Source organism: Saccoglossus kowalevskii, chromosome 11 (genome assembly GCF_978046115.1).
Source record: "Saccoglossus kowalevskii chromosome 11, keSacKowa6.1, whole genome shotgun sequence".
Classification (NCBI taxonomy): domain Eukaryota; kingdom Metazoa; phylum Hemichordata; class Enteropneusta; family Harrimaniidae; genus Saccoglossus; species Saccoglossus kowalevskii.
The window spans coordinates 948,535-958,922 of record NC_140651.1 but is presented as its reverse complement, the minus strand read 5'-3'; positions in this window follow the sequence as shown (position 1 = coordinate 958,922).

Genomic DNA, 10,388 nt, shown 5'->3' with positions numbered 1-10,388 from the left:
ACGACTCGGCTGCTAAACAGCTGTGGAACCACACTTCAATAGGGTAGCCCTCCCTTCGTCCGACTCCATGCAAACGCGGCGTTGACAAAAACCTCCATGTACGTACTACGCATGCGCGGAACATTCACAACGGCTATGAACAGCGCTTCGATCGAGCTTTCTTTCTTTCACAAACAAGATTCGCCCTACAGCTTAAAGATAAAAACGAGTTTATAATTGCCTTTCGATTTACTCTTGCTACTGACAACCCTGCTTACTGCTTTCTTACTTTCATGATTAATACAATAAAATTCGGACGTCACAAAACGAAACTTGTGGAAGCAATTCAACGTGGTACTATTATGTCGGTTTTTGAGCGTTTTCTCACCAGTGCGTTACATGCAGGATACCTGTTGCCTTTGTGAGTTTTCATTTTTTTTTGTTAGTATTAGGAAATCAATACCGCTATTTTATTTTCCAGTTTACAGCATTGAGATACAATCCGCTTCCATGAAACCGGCGATAGTTATATACTGGCACCCATTAGCGGGAATTGTGTTGACCCCGGCAAACAGGAATTGTGTTGACCCCGGCAAACAGAAATTATAGTATAAAAAGCAAAGTTGTTGTTTTTATTTTTGAAATCTTGTTTGCGTTATAATGACAAAAAACTTCCTTTCAAATAGTGTGATGATGATGATGATGATGATGATGATGATGATGATGATGATGATGATGATGATGATGATGATGATGATGATGATGATGATGATGATGATGTTGGTGATGATGGAAACTATTCTAGGATTTTTCGAAACATTGTTTCAATTACGTCCCTCAAACAGTTAATGGGGGACTTGCATCACGAGCGAAATTACATTTAAGCCGTGGGTTGTGATTCTTTTTATGAGCAAAACACAATAGGATATGTTGCATTAATGTTAGGATAGGGCCTCATTAATATTTTGGGTAACAATGACCACGCCCAGAGATTTAGTGTGCCATACGACACAAAATAGTAAAGTGTATTCATGTCGATTCAGTCTTTCGAGAACCGTCTACACCACACATCACAACCAAATGTATACAAAATAATTCTTGTGAGTCGAAAGGCAACCAACTATCGGAAATCTGTGGGTCTCCCATGCGATTGAAATATACCTCACACCACGACGACCGGTCCTCTATCATTTATGTTATACATACGTATCCATAAATTTGTCGGCGGCTGTGTTTAGGGCATGTACTGGTGGTGATATATTTTTAGTTTGGCCTCGGTGATGCCATGGGTGTGGCGCATTATGGGTATCTCGGATAGCATGGCTATCTAAATAAAATATTTATCAAATTGACGTCTTGGTTCGTTTCAGTGCAACATTTTATTTTCAAATGCAAAATACACTTACGAGGTGATTCAAGAGATAAGATGAAAACGCGCACCCGGTGGTCAATTTGTTGACGCCCGCCCGCGTTTTGAAAAAATAAATGCGACATAAAAAAATAGCTGCATTAGTCATTTGAAAGGGTGAACTCACTACTGAATAACCAGTGTATGAAAACCCGTAGAGAGGAAAACCTGATGACAAAGTCCGTATTCCAGCAGATGTAACGCCCCAAACATATTCATTGTTAGGATATTCTCCGGGGACAACGTATTAAATGTGGCGGGGTCGCTCAATTTACTCCATACTTCAACTGCATTGACAGTACCCAGTTTGCGTTAATTTGTTCACGTCTTGTTCTGCTATTTTCATGGTAATTCACAATGTCATGCATGTCTGTTGGAGTCCATCAATAGTTAGTTGTCGGTGGCGTAAATGCGTACATCAATCCAAGTGGAACACTCGTGTATGCGGGGGAGGGGAGGGGTATTGTCAGTCCTTGTGTATGTGACTGGTTAATTTGATACACCGAGTCGCTGCATGATGACACGCAACGACGACGATCACATGACACACTCAGTACCAATGAATGATTATATAGATGGAACGATAAAAACAACTGTTGATTTCTCGGTGACCCTTGACCTCTTTGATTATGATGCGATTTTGTCAGAAACACAATTCTCTTGTTGATGGTTGGTTATTAACACTGTGTGTCTTAAACTTCAGTCTACGGCGGATTGGCAGTTATACCATGAAATGATGTTCTAAGGCGGAAATGATCAATGAATCGAGTTTGTTTAGCTTCGAGGGCATACCTTTAATTTAGGATGGGGTGGTTAGAATAATTTTTGTTGCACAGAACATTATATGCATGAAGAGGTTATGAGGTCTACGGAGATTAGCTCTCTCTGAGAATATTATACACATTGCTTAGGTAACCGCCCGAACTCCGCCACGGCCACCCAAAAAATAATGGTTCACTCCAATATCAGCAATATCAGCACACATCCGAATAAATTTGTGAGAAAATATGTTTAAGCCGGAACCAGTGTATCACTGCCTCTTCCTATATCGTGCAAATACATCTGCAGTACACATCACAGATTCTAGCACCCAAGTTGAAAATAACAATTACATTTATTACAACAGAACATGCTGCAAACTAGTAGAGTAAATCTCAAAACGGATCATTATATCTATATTATAATCCACCTACGCAAAAAAAATTGAATAATGTGTCTGTACAACAAGAAAAGCAACCAATTATAGTAGATTGTATACATATTGAAAACAGGATACACGTGGACATTTGTTAGTGTAACATGGTATTTCACGGACACTGTATAACTTTCTGGTGTGGTTCCTCCTAATATGTATACGTCAATACTATATGCTACTATTAGATTTCGACCAAATTACTGGACTAGCACAATACTGCCATATAAGATGAGTACTGATCATTGCTGCCCTTGTACGGTGTAATTTCACTCTCGGAAATGTCTCTCATGACTTGTAAAAATGTCATAAAGCACGAAGTAACACGATACGGAGTAGGTGATTAGAGCGTGATTAATAATATGACACTATTAGTTACAATATATCACATCCAGTTAGAGTCATGATAGTCAATGATAGTCAAGTGTAGGACCCTTTCATCAGTATGTTGCTTGCTTGTTGTCACCTATAGAATTATGACTGCGATATTGGTCTCTCATATGATGGTCCAGTCAGGTGACCCTGCTACTATCCTGGACTGGTGGGCCTGGTTTGGTTATTTTGTCATCGGCTACTATCCTGGACTGGTGGGCCTGGTTTGGTTATTTTGTCATCGGCTACTATCCTAAACTAGTGACCCTGGTAAGATTCTTTTGTCATCGGCTACTATCCTGGACTGGTGTCCCTGGTATGGTTCTTTTGTCATCGGCTACTATTCAGAACTAGTGACCCTGGTATGCTTCTTTTGTCATCGGCTACTATCCTGAACTGGTGATCATGGTAAGATTCTTTTGTCATCGGCTACTATTCAGAACTGGTGATCCTGGTAAGATTCTTTTGTCATCGGCTACTATTCTGAACTGGTGATCCTGGTAAGATTCTTTTGTCGTCAGATACTATCCTGAACTGGTGATCATGGTAAGATTCTTTTGTCATCGGCTACTATTCTGAACTGGTGATCCTGGTAAGATTCTTTTGTCATCGGCTACTATCCTGGACTGGTGGGCCTGGTTTCGTTATTTTGCCACCGGCTACTATCCTAAACTGGTGACCCTTGGTAAGATTCTTTTGTCATCGGCTATTATCCTAAACTGGTGACCCTGATAAGATTCTTTTGTCAACGGCTACTATCCTGAACTGGTGATCCTGGTAAGATTCTTTTGTCATCGGCTACTATTCTGAACTGGTGATCCTGGTAAGATTCTTTTGTTATCGGCTACTATTATGAACTGGTGATCCTGGTAAAATTCTTTTGTCATCGGCTACTATCCTGAACTGGTGATCCTGGTAAGATTCTTTTGTCATCGGCTACTATTCTGAACTGGTGATCCTGGTAAGATTCTTTTGTCATCGGCTACTATCCTGAACTGGTGATCCTGGTAAGATTCTTTTGTCACCGGCTACTACCGCGGAATGGCGACCGTGGTATGATTTCTTTGCCATTAGCTACTATCCTGGACTGATGGGCCTGGTTTGGTTATTTTGTCATCGGCTACTATCCTAAACTGGTGACCCTGGTAAGATTCTTTTGTCATCGGCTACTATACTAAACTGGTGACCCTGGTAAGATTCTTTTGTCATCAGCTACTATCCTGGACTGGTGGGCCTGGTTTGGTTATTTTGTCACCGGCTACTATCCTAAACTGGTGACCCTGGTATGATTCTTTTGTCATCAGCTACTATCCTGAACTGGTGATCCTGGTAAGATTCTTTTGTCAACGGCTACTATCCTGAACTGGTGACCCTGGTATAGTTCTTTTGTCATCAGCTACTATACTGAACTGGTGATCCTGGTAAGATTCTTTTGTCATCGGCTACTAACCTGGACTGGTGGGCCTGGTTTCGTTATTTTGCCACCGACTACTATCCTAAACTGGTGACCCTTGGTAAGATTCTTTTGTCATCGACTATTATCCTAAACTGGTGACCCTGATAAGATTCTTTTGCCATCGGCTACTATCCTGAACTGGTGACCCTGGTATGATTGTTTTGTCATCAGCTACTATCCTGAACTGGTGACCCTGGTAAGATTCTTTTGTCATCGGCTACTATCCTGGACTGGTGGGCCTGGTTTGGTTATTTTGTCACCGCCTACTATCCTAAACTGCTGACCCTGGCAAGATTCTTTTGTCATCGGCTACTATCCTAAACTGGTGACCCTGGTAAGATTCTTTTGTCATCGGCTACTATTCTGAACTGGTGACCCTGGAATGATTCTTTTGTCATCGGCTACTATCTTAAACTGGTGGGTCTGGTACGATTCTTTTGTCATCGGCGACTATCCTAGACTGGTGGGCCTGGTTTGGTTATTTTGTCATCGGCTACTATCGTGGACTGGTGGGCCTGGTTTGGTTATTTTGTCACTGGCTACTATCCTAAACTGGTGATCCTGGTAAGATTCCTTTGTCATCAGCTACTATACTGAACTGGTGATCCTGGTAAGATTCTTTTGTCATCGGCTACTGTCCTGAACTGGTGACCCTGGTATAGTTCTTTTGGCATCAGCTACTATCCTGAACTGATGACCCTGGTAAGATTCTTTTGTCATTGGCTACTATCGTGGACTGGTGGGCCTGGTTTGATTATTTTGTCACTGGCTACTATCCTGAACTGGTGACCCTGGTAAGATTTCTTTGTCATCGGCTACTATCCAGGACTGGTGTCCCTGGTAAGATTCTTTTGTCATCAGCTACTATCCTGAACTGGTGACCCTGGTATGCTTCTTTTGTCATCGGCTACTATTCTGAACTGGTGATCCTGGTAAGATTCTTTTGTCATCGGCTACTATTCTGAACTGGTGATCCTGGTAAGATTCTTTTGTCATCGGCTACTATACTAAACTGGTGACCCTGGTAAGATTCTTTTGTCATCGGCTACTATCCTGGACTGGTGGGCCTGGTTTGGTTATTTTGTCACCGGCTACTATCCTAAACTGGTGACCCTAGTATGATTCTTTTGTCATCAGCTACTATCCTGAACTGGTGATCCTGGTAAGATTCTTTTGTCAATGGCTACTATCCTGAACTGGTGACCCTGGTATAGTTCTTTTATCATCAGCTACTATACTGAACAGGTGATCCTGGTAAGATTCTTTTGTCATCGGCTACTATCCTGGACTGGTGGGCCTGGTTTCATTATTTTGCCACCGGCTACTATCCTAAACTGGTGACCCTTGGTAAGATTCTTTTGTCATCGGCTATTATCCTAAACTGGTGACCCTGATAAGATTCTTTTGCCATCGGCTACTATCCTGAACTGGTGACCCTGGTATGATTGTTTTGTCATCAGCTACTATCCTGAACTGGTGACCCTGGTATAATTCTTTTGTCATCGGCTACTATTCTGAACTGGTGATCCTGGTAAGATTCTTTTGTCATCGGCTACTATCCTGAACTGGTGTCCCTGGTAAGGTTCTTTTGTCATCGGCTACTATTCAGAACTAGTGACCCTGGTATGCTTCTTTTGTCATCGGCTACTATTCTGAACTGGTGATCCTGGTATGCTTCTTTTGTCATCGGCTACTATCCTGAATTGGTGATCCTGGTAAGATTCTTTTGTCATCGGCTACTATCCTGGACTGGTGTCCCTGGTAAGGTTCTTTTGTCATCGGCTACTATCCTGAACTGGTGATCCTGGTAAGATTCTTTTGTCATCGGCTACTATTCTGAACTGGTGATCCTGGTATGCTTCTTTTGTCATCGGCTACTATCCTGAATTGGTGATCCTGGTAAGATTCTTTTGTCATCGGCTACTATCCTGGACTGGTGTCCCTGGTAAGGTTCTTTTGTCATCGGCTACTATTCAGAACTAGTGACTCTGGTAAGATTCTTTTGTCATCGGCTACTATTCTGAACTGGTGATCCTGGTAAGATTCTTTTGTCATCGGCTACTATCCTGAACTGGTGATCCTGGTAAGATTCTTTTGTCATCGGCTACTATTCTGAACTGGTGATCCTGGTAAGATTCTTTTGTGATCAGCTACTATCCTGGACTGGTGGGCCTGGCTTTGTTATTTTGTCACCGGCTACTACTCCGGAATAGCGACCGTGGTATGATTTCTTTGTCATTAGCTACTATCCTGGACCGATGGGCCTGGTTTGGTTATTTTTTCATCGGCTACTATCCTGGACTGATGGGCTTGGTTTGGTTATTTTGTCATCGGCTACTATCCTAAACTGGTGACCCTTGTAAGAATCTTTTGTAATCGGCTACTATCCTAAACTGGTGACCCTGGTAAGATTCTTTTGTCATCGGCTACTATCCTGGACTGGTGGGCCTGGTTTGGTTATTTTGTCACCGCCTACTATCCTAAACTGGTGACCCTGGCAAGATTCCTTTGTCATCAGCTACTATCCTAAACTGGTGACCCTGGTAAGATTCTTTTGTCATCGGCAACTATTCTGAACTGGTGATCCTGGTAAGATTCTTTTGTCATCGGCTACTATTCTGAACTGGTGACCCTTGTATGATTCTTTTGTCATCGGCTACTATCTTAAACTGGTGGGCCTGGTAAGATTCTTTTGTCATCGGCAAGTATCCTAGACTGGTGGGCCTGGTTTGGTTATTTTGTCACCGGCTACTATCCTAAACTGGTGATCCTGGTAAGATTCCTTTGTCATCAGCTACTATCCTGAACTGGTGATCCTGGTAATATTCTTTTGTCATCGGCTACTGTCCTGAACTGGTGACCCTGGTATAGTTCTTTTGGCATCAGCTACTATCCTGAACTGATGACCCTGGTAAGATACTTTTGTCATTGGCTACTATCTTGAACTGGTGGGCCTGGTAAGATTCTTTTGTCATCAGCTACTATCCTGAACTGGTGACCCTGGTAAGATTCTTTTGTCATCGGCTACTATCCTAAACTGGTGACCCTGGTAAGATCCTTTTGTCATCGGCTACTATTCTGAACTGGTGACCCTGGAATGATTCTTTTGTCATCGGCTACTATCTTAAACTGGTGGGCCTGGTACGATTCTTTTGTCATCGGCGACTATCCTAGTCTGGTGGGCCTGGTTTGGTTATTTTGTCATCGGCTACTATCGTGGACTGGTGGGCCTGGTTTGGTTATTTTGTCACTGGCTACTATTCTAAACTGGTGATCCTGGTAAGATTCCTTTGTCATCAGCTCCTATCCTGAACTGGTGATCCTGGTAAGATTCTTTTGTCATCGGCTACTGTCCTGCACTGGTGACCCTGGTATAGTTCTTTTGGCATCAGCTACTATCCTGAACTGATGACCCTGGTAAGATTCTTTTGTCATTGGCTACTATCGTTGACTGGTGGGCCTGGTTTGATTATTTTGTCACTGGCTACTATCCTGAACTGGTGACCCTGGTAAGATTTCTTTGTCATCGGCTACTATCCAGGACTGGTGTCCCTCGTAAGATTCTTTTGTCATCAGCTACTATCCTGAACTGGTGATCCTGGTAAGATTCTTTTGTCATCGGCTACTATCCTGAATTGGTGATCCTGGTCAGATTCTTTTGTCATCGGCTACTATCCTGAATTGGTGATCCTGGTATAATTCTTTTGTCATCGGCTACTATTCTGAACTGGTGATCCTGGTAAGATTCTTTTGTCATCGGCTACTATCCTGAACTGGTGTCCCTGGTAAGGTTCTTTTGTCATCGGCTACTATTCAGAACTAGTGACCCTGGTATGCTTCTTTTGTCATCAGCTACTATCCTGAACTGGTGATCCTGGTAAGATTCTTTTGTCATCGGCTACTATCCTGAATTGGTGATCCTGGTAAGATTCTTTTGTCATTGGCTACTATCCTGGACTGGTGTCCCTGGTAAGGTTCTTTTGTCATCGGCTACTATTCAGAACTAGTGACCCTGGTATGCTTCTTTTGTCATCGGCTACTATTCTGAACTGGTGATCCTGGTAAGATTCTTTTGTCATCGGCTACTATCCTGAATTGGTGATCCTGGTAAGATTCTTTTGTCATCGGCTACTATCCTGAACTGGTGATCCTGGTAAGATTCTTTTGTCATCGGCTACTATCCTGAACTGGTGATCCTGGTAAGATTCTTTTGTCATCGGCTACTATCCTGAATTGGTGATCCTGGTAAGATTCTTTTGTCATCGGCTACTATCCTGGACTGGTGTCCCTGGTAAGCTTCTTTTGTCATCGGCTACTATTCTGAACTGGTGATCCTGGTAAGATTCTTTTGTCATCGGCTACTATCCTGAACTGGTGACCCTGGTATGCCTCTTTTGTCATCGGCTACTATTCTGAACTGGTGATCCTGGTAAGATTCTTTTGTCATCGGCTACTATTCTGAACTGGTGATCCTGGTAAGATTCTTTTGTCATCGGCTACTATCCTGAACTGGTGACCCTGGTATGCTTCTTTTGTCATCGGCTACTATTCTGAACTGGTGATCCTGGTAAGATTCTTTTGTCATCAGCTACTATCCTGAACTGGTGATCCTGGTAAGATTCTTTTGTCATCGGCTACTATTCTGAACTGGTGATCCTGGTATGCTTCTTTTGTCATCGGCTACTATCCTGAATTGGTGATCCTGGTAAGATTCTTTTGTCATCGGCTACTATCCTGGACTGCTGTCCCTGGTAAGGTTCTTTTGTCATCGGCTACTATTCAGAACTAGTGACTCTGGTAAGATTCTTTTGTCATCGGCTACTATTCTGAACTGGTGATCCTGGTAAGATTCTTTTGTCATCGGCTACTATCCTGAACTGGTGATCCTGGTAAGATTCTTTTGTCATCGGCTACTATTCTGAACTGGTGACCCTGGTAAGATTCTTTTGTCATCGGCTACTATTCTGAACTGGTGATCCTGGTAAGATTCTTTTGTCATCGGCTACTATTCTGAACTGGTGATCCTGGTAAGATTCTGTTGTCATCGGCTACTATCCTAAACTGGTGATCCTGGTAAGATTCCTTTGTCATCAGCTACTATCCTGACCTGGTGATCCTGGTAAGATTCTTTTGTCATCGGCTACTGTCCTGAACTGGTGACCCTGGTATAGTTCTTTTGGCATCAGCTACTTTCCTGAACTGATGACCCTGGTAAGGTTCTTTTGTCATCGGCTACTATTCAGAACTAGTGACTCTGGTAAGATTCTTTTGTCATCGGCTACTATTCAGAACTAGTGACTCTGGTAAGATTCTTTTGTCATCGGCTACTATTCTGAACTGGTGATCCTGGTAAGATTCTTTTGTCATCGGCTACTATCCTGAACTGGTGATCCTGGTAAGATTCCTTTGTCATTGGCTACTATTCTGAACTGGTGACCCTGGTAAGATTCTTTTGTCATCGGCTACTATTCTGAACTGGTGATCCTGGTAAGATTCTTTTGTCATCGGCTACTATTCTGAACTGGTGATCCTGGTAAGATTCTGTTGTCATCGGCTACTATCCTAAACTGGTGATCCTGGTAAGATTCCTTTGTCATCAGCTACTATCCTGACCTGGTGATCCTGGTAAGATTCTTTTGTCATCGGCTACTGTCCTGAACTGGTGACCCTGGTATAGTTCTTTTGGCATCAGCTACTTTCCTGAACTGATGACCCTGGTAAGATTCTTTTGTCATTGGCTACTATCTTGAACTGGTGGGCCTGGTAAGATTCTTTTGTCATCAGCTAATATCCTGAACTGGTGACCCTGGTATAGTTCTTTTGGCATCAGCTACTATCCTGAACTGGTGATCCTGGTAAGATTCTTTTGTCATCGGCTACTATCCTGAACTGGTGATCCTGGTAAGATTCTTTTGTCATCAGCTACTGTCCTGGACTGGTGGGCCTGGTAAGATTCTTTTGTCATCAGCTACTGTCCTGGA